This window comes from Somniosus microcephalus, chromosome 4 (genome assembly GCF_052327205.1).
Source record: "Somniosus microcephalus isolate GS21.2 chromosome 4, FLI_Smic_1.0, whole genome shotgun sequence".
Lineage (NCBI taxonomy): Eukaryota > Metazoa > Chordata > Chondrichthyes > Squaliformes > Somniosidae > Somniosus > Somniosus microcephalus.
In genome coordinates, this window is record NC_140990.1 from 28,309,629 (window position 1) to 28,324,096 (window position 14,468).

A 14,468-nucleotide genomic window follows, 5' to 3' on the forward strand; every position below is an offset into this window, starting at 1 on the left:
CTTGACGAGCGCTCATCGAGGCTGTGTCTACCCCATCGCCTCGAGAGAGAGAGAGAGAGAGAATATCGACTGCGCCAGAAGTTTCCAAATCCACGTGACGACGGAAAGCGGTGCCAAAAAGGCTGCGAACCCCCCCCTTTCTCATGATTTCGAGAGTGGTGAGCATGATCCCAGGTTCCCCAGGTCGAAACTTAGTTTAGGCATAGGGGAGGGAGTTAAGGGAAATCGTAATGTGTTTCCCCTTTTACGATGTGCCGTGTGTTCCCCATTTCCATAGAGTCAAGTTCTTAAATTTGTGCATGATTGTAGTTACTTTAATCTGTGCCTATGACATGTATTTTGTAATGCTTCAAACTGTTTAAAAATAAAAGCATCCATTTCGTGCTATTCAGCCTGGTCTATTGAGTCCTTTTCTCTGCACTACTGTTCTCTGCATCTAAGTCCAAGGCCTAGAACCGTAGGGGGAGTGGGTCGAACCACTCAAGGGTAATTCTTGCATGAAGCCTGGCAGGAGGCCAGAACGGGCAAGAGAGCAGGAAAAAACCCCCTACAATGGGCTCAGGCTAACAGAGAAGTCGAGTGCCAGAATGCATCGCTGATGAAGAGAATCAGAATTACTCAGTCAGAAGGACTAGATTGGAAACGTGAACTTAGAAAATATGTGACTGTGTACAGGAGCATTGACCATACCACGACAGGAAAGAACCCGGCAGAGCTGCTCTTTAAATGGAAAATGAGAGGAAAGCTGCCAGACATCACAGAGTCGCGTGCAGACATGGAAGTACGTGACCGGGACGCAGAACAAAAAGGCAAGTCCAAACTGTACGCAGATGAACAGCGGAGAACACAATACTCAGAGGTGGAAGTTGGCGACACGGTGCTGGTACGGCAGGACAAAGTGGACAAGCTCACAACTCCTTTTAATGCCACACCCCACAAAGTTTTGAGTAAAACAGGGAGTCAAGCAGTAGTAGAATCCCCAGACGGAGCACGCTACTCAAGAAACACTACATTTATGAAGAAATACAGAACCAATGGACCAAAGGAGACACTCCATGAGCAGGAGGAAACACAAGGGACTGAGGACAGTATAGTAGACCCTGACACACATACCACTGTGACACAGGCAATACCCACTGACACCAACATGTCAGACATACCCAATACAGCCAGACCTCAAAGGGTTAAAAGAAAACCCCAAAGACTGTCTGATTATGTCACAACATAAACTGTGCGAGAACTGCATGGGTGATGTTAAATGTTTAAACCTGGGAATTATTTAGTTGTGTGGTAAGACACAAGTTTGTAAAAAGTTTATAAACCAAATAAGTTATGCAGTGTTATTGTAAGCAACTGTTCGTAAACTGCAAGTTTGTTTCCAAAGAAAAGGGGGATGTCGTGTATTGATTGCAAGTTTGACACCAGTCAATACAGTAATGTAATGTGCATTGCATTATTGGAATTACCCGGGAAAACGGCAGTCGGCTCTTTTACGCAATAAAGTGAACATCGCAGTTATAAGCCTGTCTGCCTGACTCTGATTTAATTCGACGTATCTACATGCCTGATTGAATGCATTAAAGCAAAGATACAACATGGGGAGACACTGTTCACCTGCCCCGAGTGTGGGAAGGGATGCACTCATTCCTCTGCCCTGTTGAAGTACCGGTGAGTTCACACAGACAAGAGACCTTTTAAATGCCTGGACTGCGGGAAGTGCTATAAAAGTTCCGAGGAACTGACATGCCATCAACGTGTTCACACTGACGAGAGACCGTTCAGGTGCTCTCGCTGTGGGACTGGGTTCAGGTGATCATCTGACCTCACTGTACACCAGCGCACTCACACTGGGGAGAGGCCATTCACCTGCTCCGTGTGTGGAAAGGGATTCACTCAGTCATCCCAGCTCACTAAACACCAGCTTGTTCACACTGATGAGAGACCTTTTAAATGTTCTGACTGCGAGAAGTGCTTTAAAAGCATAAAGGATCTGCTGACACACCAGCGAGTTCACACTGGGGCGAGGCCGTTCACCTGCTCCATGTGTGGGAAGGGATTCGCCCATTCATCCTAACTACTGAAACACCAGCATGTTCACACTGGGGAGAGGCTGTTCACTTGCTCTGTGTGTGGGAAGAGATTCACTGATTCATCCGACCTGCTGAGACACCAGCGAGTTCACAAGTGACTGCAGGGGTTGGATTCTGCTGTTATTGTTGCTGTTAATCACATCCAGGACTGAACCGTGATCATTCTGACAGTTGGGGTTTGTTTCTGCTGATGTTAATAACCCCTATAACTGGGGTGGTATTTAATATTCTGGATAATATTCCGGAGACGTTAAACCGAGGCCCCATCTGCTCTCTCAGGTGGACGGAAAATATCCCATGGCACTATTTTGAAGAAGAGCAGGGGAGTTATCCCCGGTGTCCTGGCCAATATTTATCCTTCAATCAACATAACAAAAAAGCAAGATTACCTGGTCATTATCACGTTGATTTTTGTAGGAGCTTGTTGTCTACAAATTGGCTGCCACATTTCCTACATTACAACAGTGACTACAATTGAAAAGTACTTCATTGCCTGTAAAGCGCTCTGGGATGTCCTGAGGTCGTGAAAGGCGCTGTAGAAATACAAGTCTTTCTTTTATAGATGTCAGATAAATCAGCTTTGTTTTAAACACATTGTTGTAGATTTTCGTCTTTCCCACCTGAGCGTTCGGCATCACCTGGCTGGAGCTCAGAAAGGACAATCTGGGGGAGGATCGTACGGCGGGAACAGAACTTCAGCCTGGACACAGTCCTTCAGGGCCACACTGAGAGGGGCAAACGGCACTTTGGTCTTTCTCGTCTCTCTTCACTGACAGCAAAGGCTCCGTGCGGGTTAATCTCGAGGCCTGTTAGAAATGTGTCCCAGCTGCTCTCTTCCAGTGGATGTGTTGTATTTGGACTTTCAGAAGGCTTTCAATAAGGTCCCGCATAAGAGATTAGCATGTAAATTTAAGGCACATGGGATTGGGGGCAAGGTATTGACTTGGATAGATAACTGGTTGGCAGACAGGAAGCAAAGAGTTGGAACAAACGGCTCTTTTTCCAAGTGGCAGGCAGCGACTAGTGGGGTATCGCAGGGATCAGTCCTCGGACCCCAGCTATTCACAATATATATAAATGATCTAGACGAGGGAACTAGATGTAATATCTCCAAGTTTGCAGGTGACACAAAGCTGGGTGCGCGTGTGTGCTGTGAGGAGGATGTCGAGAAACTCCAGTATGATTTGGACAGGTTGGGTGATTCGGCAGAAACATGGCAGATGCAGTATAATGTGGATAACTGTGAGGTTATCCACTTTGGTGGCAAAAACAGGAAAGCAGATTATTATCTGAACGGCAATAGGCTGGGAGAAGGGAAAGTGCAACGAGACCTGGGTGTCCTTGTGCACCAGTCGCTGAAGGTAAGCATGCAGGTGCAGCAGGTGGTTAAGAAGGCAAATGGTATGTTGGCCTTCATAGCGAGAGGGTTCGAGTACAAGAACAAGGATGTCTTGCTGCAGTTGTACAGGGCCTTGGTGAGACCACACCTTAAGCATTATGTGCAGTTTTGGTCGCCTTATCTGAGGAAGGATGTTCTTGCCATGGAGGGAGTGCAGCAAAGATTCACCAGACTGATACCTGGGATGGCAGGAATGATGTATGAGGAGAGATTGGGTTGATTGGGCTTATACTCGCTGGAGTTTAGAAGAATGAGAGGGGATTTCATTGAAACTTATAAAATTCTAACAGGACTGGACAGACTAGATGCAGGAAGGATGTTCCCGATGGCTGGGGAGTCCAGAACCAGTGGTCACAGTCTAAGGATAAGGAGCAAGCCATTTAGGACAGAGATGAGGAGGAATTTCTTCACTCAGAGAGTGGTGAACCTGTGGAATTCTCTACCACAGAAGGCAGTGGAGGCCAATTCATTAAATATATTCAAGAAGGAGTTGGATATATTTCTTAAGGCTAAATGGATCAAGGGATATGGGGAGAAGGCAGGGACAGGGTACTAAATTTGGATGATCAGCCATGATCTCATTGAATGGTGGAGCAGGCTCAAGGGGCTGAATGGCCTACTCCTTCTCCTATCTTCTATGTTTCTACGTTAATAACCCCTATAACTGGAGATTAATATTCTGTATAAATATGTAATAAATCATCTTTGTTTCAAACACAGTGTTTCGAATATTTGATTTCTCCATGATAAGAGAAGACTCATTGATGTTCTGTTACCGACTGTTCCATTTTTGGGCGTTTTCTTACTCTAGATTATTTCAAATCCCACCAAGGCAGCTCGGGAATTTAAATTCAGTTAATTAAATAAATCTGGAATAAAAAGCTAGTGTGACCATGAAACTATCGGATTGTCGTAAAAACCCATCTGGTTCACTAATGTCCTTTAGGGCAGGAAATCTGCTGCCCTTACCTGGTCTGGCCTATATGTGACTCCAGACCCACAGTTATGTGGTTGACTCGTAACTGCCCCCTGAAATGGCCCAGCGAGTCACTCAGCTGTAACTAACCGCTACAAAACATAATAAGAATGAAACCAGATGGACCACCCAGCATCGACCTCGGCACCGGCTACGGACATGGTAACGGCACACCCAGCCCAGTCAACCATGCAACGTCCTCCTCACCAACACCTGGGGACTTGTGCCAAAATTGGGAGAGCTGTCCCACAGACTAGTCAAGCAACAGCCTGACATAGTCATACTCACAGAATCATACCTTTCAGCCAATGTCCTGAACTCCTCCATCACCATCCCTGGGTATGTCCTGTCCCACCGACAGGACAGATCCACCAGGGGTGGTGGCGGCACTGTGGTATACAGTCGTGGAGGTGTGGCCCTGGGAGTCCTCAACATTGACTCCGGACCCCATGAAGTCTCATGGCTTCAGGTCAAGCATGGGCAAGGAAACCTTCTGCTGATTACCACCTACCGCCCTCCCTCAGCTGATGAATCAGCATTCCGCCATGTTGAACACCACTTGGAAGAAGCACTGAGAGTAGCAAGGGCACAAAATGTACTCTTGGTGGGGGACTCCATCACCAAGAGTGGCTCGTTAGCACCACTACTGACCGAGCTGGCCAAGTCCTGAAGGACATAGCTGCCAGATTGGGCCTGCGACAGGTGGTGAGAGAACCAACACGAGGGAAAACCCTACTTAACCTCGTCCTCACCAATCTACCTGTCGCAGATGCATCTGTCCATGATAGCATTGGTAGCAGTGACCAACGCACAGTCATTGTGGAGATGAAGTCCCATCTTCGCACTGAGGATAACCTCCATCGTGTTGTGTGGCACTACCACCATGCTAAATGGGATAGATTCAGAACAGATCTAGCAGCTCAAAAGTGGGCATCCATGAGGCACTGTGGACCATCAGCAGCAGCAGAATTGTATTCCACCACAATCTGTAACCTCATGGCCCTGCATATCCCTCACTCTACCATTACCATCAAGCCAGGGGACCAACCCTGGTTAAATAAGGAGTGCAGAAGAGCATGCCAGGAGCAGCACCAGGCGTACCTACAAATGAGGTGCCAACCTGGGGAAGCTGCAACACCGGACTACATGCATGCTAAAAAGTGGAAGTAGCATGCTATAGACAGGGCTAAGCGATCCCACAATCAACGGATCAGATCAAAGCTCTGCAGTCCTGCCACATCCAGCCATGAATGGTGGTGGACCATTAAACAACTAATGGGAGGAGGAGGCTCCATGAATATCCCCATCCTCAATGATGGTGGAGCCCAGCACGTGAGTGCAAAAGACAAGGCTGAAGCATTTGCAACCATCTTCAGTCAGAAGTGCCAAGTGGATATCCATATTGGCCTACTCCTGAGGTTCCCCCATCACAGAAGCCAGTCTTCAGCCAATTCGATTCACTCCACGTGATATCAAGAAATGGCTGAGCGCACTGGATACAGGAAAGGCAATGGGTCCCGACAACATCCCGGCTATCGTGCTAAAAACTTGTGCTGCAGAGTTAGCCGCGCCTCTAGCCAAGCTGTTCCAGTACAGCTACAACACTGGCATCGATCCGACAATGTGGAAAACTGCCCAGGTCTGTCCTGTCCATAAAAAGCAGGACAAATCAAATCCGGCCAATTACCATCCCATCAGTCTACACTCAATCATCAGCAAAGTGATGGAAGGTGTCATCGACAGTGCTATCAAGCGGCACTTACTCACCAATAGCCTGCTCACTGATGCCCAGTTTAGGTTCCACCAAGACCACTCAGCTCATTACTGCCTTGGTCCAAACATGGACAAAGGAGCTGAATTCCAGTGGTGAGGTGAGAGTGACTGCCCTTGACATCAAGGCAGCATTTGACTGAGTGTGGTATCAAGGAGCCCGAGTAAAACTGAAGCCAATGGGTATACTCCACTGGCTGAAACACTCCTGCAGCAGTTTGTTACAACTGAGTGACTTGCTAGGCCATTTCAGAGGAGTCCAACACATTGCTGTGGGTCTGGAGTCACATATAGGCCAGACCAGGTAAGGATAGCAGATTTCCTGCCCTAAAGGACACCAGCAAATCAGGTGGCTTTTTACGACCTACCAACAGTTTCATGGTTACCATCATTGATACTTTTTTTTATTCCAGATTTATTTAATTAACTGAATTTTAAATTCCCCAGCTGCTGTGGTGGGAGTTTGAATTCATATCTCTGGATTATTAGCCCACGCCTTTGGATTACTAGCCCAGTGACATTACCACCACACTACCGTTCCCTACAAGATGCACTGCAGCAACTCGCCAAGGCTTCTTCGGCAGCACCTCTGAAACGCGCGACCTCTTCCACCTGGAAGTACAAGGGCAGCAGGCGCAGGGGAACACCACCACCTCCAAGTTCCCCTCCAAGTTCCCCTCCAAATCACACACCATCCTGACTTAGAAGTATATCACAATTCCTTCATCGTCGCTGGGTCAAAATCCTGGAACGCCCTACCTAACAACATTGTGGGAGTACCTTCACCACACCGACTGCAGCAGTTCAAGAAGACGGCTCACCACCACCTTCTCAAGGGCAACTAGGAACAGGCAATAAATGCTGGCCTTGCCAGCAACGCCCACATCCCATAAATAAATTTAAAAAAGGAGGGCCAATTTCAATGGGTTAAAAACCGACCTGGCCTGGGTAAATTGGAATCAAAGACTGGCAGGCAAAACTGTCATTGAACAATGGGCTGCCTTTGAAGAGGAGATGGTTTGAGTACAGTAGAGGTACATTCCCATGAGGGGGAAAGGTAGGGCAACCAAAGCCAGAGCTCCCTGGATGATGAAAGAGATAGAGATTAAGATAAAGCAGAAAAAAGGGGCATATGACAGATGTCAGGTTGAGAATACAAGTGAGAACCAGGCTGAATACAAAAAGTTCAGAGGGGAAGTGAAAAAGGAAATAAGAGGGGAAAAGAGGGAGAATGAGAAAAGACTGGCAGCTAACATAAAAAGGAATCCAAAAGTCTTCAATAGGCATATAAATAGTAAACGGGAAGGAAGGGTGGGGCTGATTCGGAACCAAAAATTAGACTAAATGCATGGAGACAGGGCATGGCTGAGGTACTAAATGAATACTTTGCATCTGTCTTTACCAAGGAAGAAGATGCCGCTAGTGAATATAAAAACAGGAAGATAGAGCAGATGAATGCGTGGCTAAAAAGTTAGTGCAGGAGGGAGGGCTTTAGTTTCCTGGATCACTGGGTCTGCTTCTGGGGAAGGTGGGACCTGCACAAGTCGGACAGGTTGCAACTGAAATGGAACGGGACCAACATCCTTGTGGGGAGGTTTGCCAGTACTGTTATGAGGGGGGGCGGTGGGGGGTTTAAACTAACTTGGCAGGGGGATGGGATATGGAGCGGAGCTATAGTAGGGGGTGATGCACAGCTAAATATAGAGGAAAAAACAAGTCAGCCTGGAAGGCAGAGCAAATATGTAACGGCACAAGGGAGTATGGCAAGGCTGGATGGCATTTATTTTAATGCAAGGAGTCTTGCGAGTAAGGCAGATGAATTGAGTATGGGAGTATGATATTGTTGCTATCACAGAGACATGGTTGAGGGAGGGGCAGGACTGGCAGCTCAATATTCCAGGGTATAGAATCTTCAGGCGAGACAGAGGGGGGTGTAAAAGAGGAGGGGGTGTCATAATATTAATCAAGGAATCAATTACTGCTGTAAGGAGGGATGATATTTTAGCGGGTTCCTCTAATGAGGCCATATGGGTAGAACTTAAAAACAAAAAGGGGGCAAGCACTTTGCTGGGAGTGTACTATAGGCCCCCAAACAGTCAGGGGGAGATAGAGGAACAGATATGTAGGTAAATCTCAGGGAAGTGTAGAAATAATAGGGTAATAATAGTAGGGGATTTCAACTTCCACAATATTATCTGGGATAGTCAGAGTGTGAAAGGCTTAGAGGGTGTAGAATTCTTTACGTGCATCCAGGAGAGCTTTTTGAGCCAGCATGTAGAAAGTTCTACAAGAGAGGGGGCGGTACTGGACCTTATTCTAGGGAATGAAGCTGGGCAAGTGGTAGAAGTGTCCGTAGGAGAGCATTTTGGTGACAGTGACCATAATTCGGTGAGATTAAAGGTAGCCATGGAAAAGAAAAAAGATGGACTGGAAATAAAGGTTCTAATTTGGGGGAAGGCCGATTTTAATATGATAAGGCAGGATCTGGCCAAAATGGACTGGGATCAGCTACTTGTAGGAAAATCCACATCAGAGCAATGGGAGTCTTTCAGAAAGGAAATAGAGAGAGTACAATGCCAACATGTTCCTGTAAAGGTCAAGGGTGGGACCAACAAGCCCAGGGAACCCTGGATGTCAAGGGATATACAAGAATGGATTAGGAAAAAAGGGAGGCTTTTGGCAGGTACAATGGACTAAAACCAGTGGAAGCCCTAGAGGAGTATAGAAAGTGCAGGGGGTACTTAAAAAAGAAATTAGGAGAGCGAAGAGGGGGCATGAAAAAACACTGGCGGGCAAAATAAAGGAAAATCCCAAGGTATTTTATAAGTATATTAAGGGCAAGAGGATAACCAGGGAAAGAGTAGGGCCCATTAGGGACCAAAGTGGAAATCTGTGTGTAGAGCCAGAAGATGTAGGTGAGGTTTTAAATGAATATTTTGCATCTGTGTTCACTGTGGAGAAAGACGATGTAGGCATAGAATTCAGGCAAGGGGATTGTGATATACTTGAACAAATTAGTATTGAGAGGAAGGAGTTACTAGTGGTTTCAGCGGGCTTAAAAGTAGATAAATCCCCAGGCCCTGATGGGATGTATCCCAGGCTGCTGTGTGAGGCAAGGGGGGAGATTGCAGGGGCTCTGACAGAAATTTTCAGAACCTCTCTGGCCACAGGGGAGGTCCCAGAGGACTGGAGAATAGCTAACGTAGTACCATTGTTCAAGAAGGGTAGTAGGGATAAACCAGGGAATTACAGGCCAGTGTGCCTAACATCAGTGGTAGGGAAATTATTGGAAAAAAATTCTGAGGGACAGAATTAGTCTCCACTTGGAGAGGCAAGGATTAATCAAGGATAGTCAACATGGCTTTGTCAGGAGGAGATCATGTCTAACCAATTTGATTGAATTTTTCGAGGGGGTGACTAGGTGTGTGGATGAGGGTCGTGCAGTTGATGTAGTCTACATGACTTCAGTAAGGCTTTTAACAAAATCCCACATGGGAGACTGGTCAAGAAGGTAAGAGCCCATGGGATCCAGGGTAATTTGGCACATTGGATCCAAAATTAGCTTAGTGGCAGAAGGCAGAGGGTGATGGTCGAAGGTTGTTTTTGTGACTAGAAGCCTGTGTCCAGTGGTGTATCACAGGGATCGGTGCTGGGACCTTTGCTGTTTGTAGTGTACATTAATGATTTAGATATGAATGTAGGAGGTATGATCAGTAAGTTCGCAGATGATATGGAAATTGGTGGAGTGGTAAATAGCGAGGAGGCTACAGGACGATATAGGCGAGATGGTTAGATGGGCAGGACAGTGGCAAATGGAATTTAATCCTGAAAAGTGTGCGGTGATGTATTTTGGGAGGACTAACAAGACAAGGGAATACACAATGAATGGTAGGATCCTCGGAAGGACAGAGGATCAGAGGGACCTTGGTGTGCATGTACATTGGTCCCTGAAGGCAGTAGGACAGGTAGATAAGGTGGTTAAAAAGTCATATGGGATACTTGCCTTCATTAGCTGAAGCATAGAATATAAGAGCAGGAAGGTTATGATGGAGCTGTACAAAATGCTAGTTAGGCCACAGCTGGAATATTGTGTGCAGTTCTGGTCGCCACACTATAGGAGAGATGTGATTGCTTTCGAGAGGTTGCAGAGGAGATTCACCAGGATGTTACCTGGGCTGTAGTGCTTCAGCTATGAAGAGAGACTGGACAGGCTGGGGTTGTTTTCCTTGGAGCAGAGAAGGCTGAGGGGGGACCTGATTGAGGTGTACAAAATTATGAGGGGCATAGGTAGGGTAGATAGAAGGGAACTTTTCCCCTTAGTAGAGGGGTCAATAACCAGGGGGCATAGTTTCCAGGTAAGGGGCAGGAGGTTTAGAGGGCATTTGAGGAAAAACATTTTCACCCAGAGGGTGGTTGGAATCTGGAACTCACTGCCTGAGAGGCTGGTAGAGGCCGGAACCCTCACAACATTCAAGAAGCATTTAGATGAGCACTTGGAATGCCATAGCATACAAGGCTACGGACCAAGTGCTGGAAAATAGGATTAGAATAGACAGGGCTTGCTGGCCGGCACAGACACGATGGGCCGAAGGGCCCCTTTCTGTGCTGTATAACTCCATGACTCTATCCGTCTTCTCTTATCATAGAGAAATTAAATATTTGACACACTGTGTTTGAAACAAAGCTGATTTATTAAATATTTATTCAAAATATTAATCTCCAGTTATAGGGGTTATTAGCATCAGCAGAAACAAACCCCAACTGTCAGAGTGAACATGGTTCAGTCCTGGATGTGGTTAACAGCAGCAATAACAGCAGAATCCAACCTCTGCAGTCGATCGTGAACTTGCTGGTGTCTCAGTAGGTTGTATGACTGAGTGAATCCCTTCCCACAAATGGAGCAGGAGAACGGCTTCTCCCCAGTGTGAACTCGCTGGTGATTAAACAGCTTGGATGACAAAGTGAATCCCTTCCCACACTCAGAGCAGGTGAATGGCCTCTCCCCAGTGTGAACTCACTGGTGTCTCAGCAGGGTGGATGACTGAGTGAATCTCTTTCCACACACGGAGCAGATGAACGGTCTCTCCCCAGTGTTAGTGCATTGGTGGTTCTGAAGATCATTTCTGCTTTTATACTTCATATCACAGTCAGAACATTTAAAAGTCCTCTCCTCTGTGTGAATACGATGGTGCCTCAGAAGGTGGGATGACTGACTGAATCCCTTCCCACACTCGGAGCAGGTGAATGGCCTCTCCCCAGTGTGAACTCGCTGGTGTGTCCGCAGGTAGGATGAATGAGTGGATCCCTTCCCACACATGGAGCAGGTGAATGGCCTCTGCCCAGTGTGAGTGCGATGGTGCATTTCCAGCTCAGATGGGTAATTGAATCCCTTCCCACAATCCCCACATTTCCAGGGTTTCTCCATGGTGCGGGTGTCCTTGTGTCTCTCCAGGTTGGATGATCAGTTGAAGCCTCATCCACACACTGAACACGTGTACGATTTCTCCCCGCTGTGAATGGTGCGAAGTTTTTCAGGTTGTGTAAAGATTGAGACAAACATTTCTCTTTCCACATTCAAAGGCCAATTATATTTAGGTCCTGATGAATTGCGTGACTGTCAGATCTTGACGTGATGTTTGGTTTAAGTTTCCCACCTGCAAATCCTCCCCTTCTAATATCCTGTAAAGGGAAGTTACACAAGTAATCACCGTAAATACAGGGTCGAAATTCAGGACAGGCAATTCTAGTTGCTGTGCAACAGTCTTTCCTCTCTTCTTCCCCAAAGCTGTAAATTCCCGTCCCACAGATTCTCGCTCCTTCCTGTGCCGTCTCCAACATTTATCCCGTCAGTCAAATTTTCTCCCTGCCTTGAAGGTGCTGACTCTGGCTGGGTTCAGTTCTACACTCACTGGTTTCCCTCTCCTCCCCTGAAGGTGCTGCCTCTGGCTGGGTTCAGTTTTACACTCACTGGTTCCCCTCCCTCTCCTCCCCTGAAGGTGCTGACTCTGGCTGGGTTCAGTTCTACACTCACTGGTTCCTCTCTCTCTCCTCCCCTGAAGGTGCTGAATCTGGCTGGGTTCAGTTCTACACTCACTGGTTCCTCTCCCTCTCCTCCCCTGAAGGTGCTGACCCTGGCTGGGTTCAGTTCTACACTCAATGGTTCCCTCCCTCTCCTCCCCTGAAGGTGCTGACTCTGGCTCAGTTCAGTTCTACACTCATTGGTTCCCCTCCCTCTCCTCCACTGAAGGTGCTGACTCTGGCTGGGTTCTGTTCTACACTCGCTGGTTCCCCTCCCTCTCCTCCCCTGAAGGTAATGACTCTGGCTGGGTTCAGTTCTACACTCGCTGGTTCCCCACTCTCTCCTCCCCTGAAGGTGCTGACTCTGGCTGGGTTCTGTTCTACACTCACTGGTTCCCCTTCCTCTCCTCCCCTGAAGGTATTGACTCTGGCTGGGTTCAGTTCTACACTCACTGGTTCCCCGCTCTCTCCTCCCCTGAAGGTGCTTACTCTGGCTGGGTTCAGTTCTACACTCACTGGTTCTCCTCCCTCTCCTCCCATGAAAGTGCTGACTCTGGCTGGGTTCAGTTCTACACTCACTGATTCCCCTCCCTCTCCTCACCTGAAGGTGCTGACTCTGGCTGGGTTCAGTTCCCCACTCTCTGGTTCCCCTCCCTCTCCTCCCCTGAAGGTGCTGACTCTGGCTGGGTTCAGTTCTAGACTCACTGGTCCCCCTCTCTCTCCTCCCCTGAAGGTGCTGGCTCTGGCTGGGTTCAGTTCTACACACATTGGTTCCTCTCCCTCTCCTCCCCTGAAGGTGCTGACTCTGGCTGGGATCAGTTCTACACTCACTGGTTCCCCTCCCTCTCCTCCCCTGAAGGTGCTCACTCTGGCTGGTTTAGTTCTAAACTCACTGGTTCCTCTCTCTCTCCTCCCCTGAAGGTGCTGACTCTGGCTGGGTTCAGTTCTACACTCACTGGTTCCTCTCTCTCCTCCACTGAAGGTGCTGACCCTGGCTGGGTTCAGTTCTACACTCACTGGTTCCGCACCCTTTCTTCCCCTGTAGGTGCTGACTCTAGCTGGGTTCAGTTCTACACTCACTGGTTCCCCTCTCTCTCCTCCCCTGAAGGTGCTGACTCTGGCTGGGTTCAGTTCTATATTCACTGCTTCCCCTCTCCCTCCTCTCCTGAAAGTGCTGACTCTGGCTGGGTTCAGTTCTGCACTCACTGGTTCCCCTCTCCCTCCTCCCTTTAAGGTGCTGGCTCTGGCTGGGTTCAGTTCTACACTCACTTGTTCCCCACCCTCTCCTCCCCTGAAGGTGCTGACTCTGGCTGGGTTCAGTTCTACACTCACTGGTTCCCCTCCCTCTCCTCCCCTGAAGGTGCTGACTCTGGCTGGGTTCAGTTCTACACTCATTGGTTCCCCTCGCTCTCCTCCCCTGAAGGTGCTGACTCTGGCTGGGTTCAGTTCTACACTCACTGGTTCCCCTCCCTCTCCTCCCCTGAAGGTGCTGACTCTGGCTGGGTTCAGTTCTACACTCACTGGTTCCAGCTCGTCTCCTCCCTTGAAGGTGCTGACTCTGGCTGGGTTCAGTTCTGAACTCACTGGTTCCCCTCTCTCTCCTCCCCTGAAGGTGCTGACTCTGGCTGGGTCCAGTTCTACACACACTGGTTCCCCTCCCTCTCCTCCCCTGAAGGTGCTGACTCTGGCTGGGTTCAGTTCGACACTCATTGGTTCCTCTCCCCCCCCTCCCCTGAAGGGGCTGACTCCAGCTGGGTTCAGTTCTACACTCACTGGTTCCCCTCCCTCTCCTCCCCTAAAGGTGCTGACTCTGGCTGGGTTCAATTCTACACTCACTGGTTTCCCTCTCCTCCCCTGAATGTGCTGACTCTGGCCAATTTCAGTTCTACACTCATTGGTTCCCCTCCATCTCCTCCCCTGGAGGTGCTGACTCTGGCTGGGTTCAGTTCCACACTCACTGGTTCCCCTCCCTCTCCTCCCCTGAAGATGCTGACTCTGGCTGGGTTCAGTTCTACACTCACTGGTTTCCCTCTCCTCCCCTGAAGGTGCTGCCTCTGGCTGGGTTCAGTTTTACACTCACTGGTTCCCCTCCCTCTCCTCCCCTGAAGGTGCTGATTCTGGCTGGGTTCAGTTCTACACTCACTGGTTCCTCTCTCTCTCCTCCCCTGAAGGTGCTGAATCTGGCTGGGTTCAGTTCTACACTCACTGGTTCCTC

At 48.4% G+C, this 14,468-nt stretch overlaps 1 pseudogene; it reads right to left on the minus strand.

Annotated features, from left to right (window-relative positions):
* Nucleotides 1-14,468, minus strand: part of LOC147118468 (uncharacterized) — a 234,801-nt pseudogene that overhangs the window by 183,995 nt on the left and 36,338 nt on the right.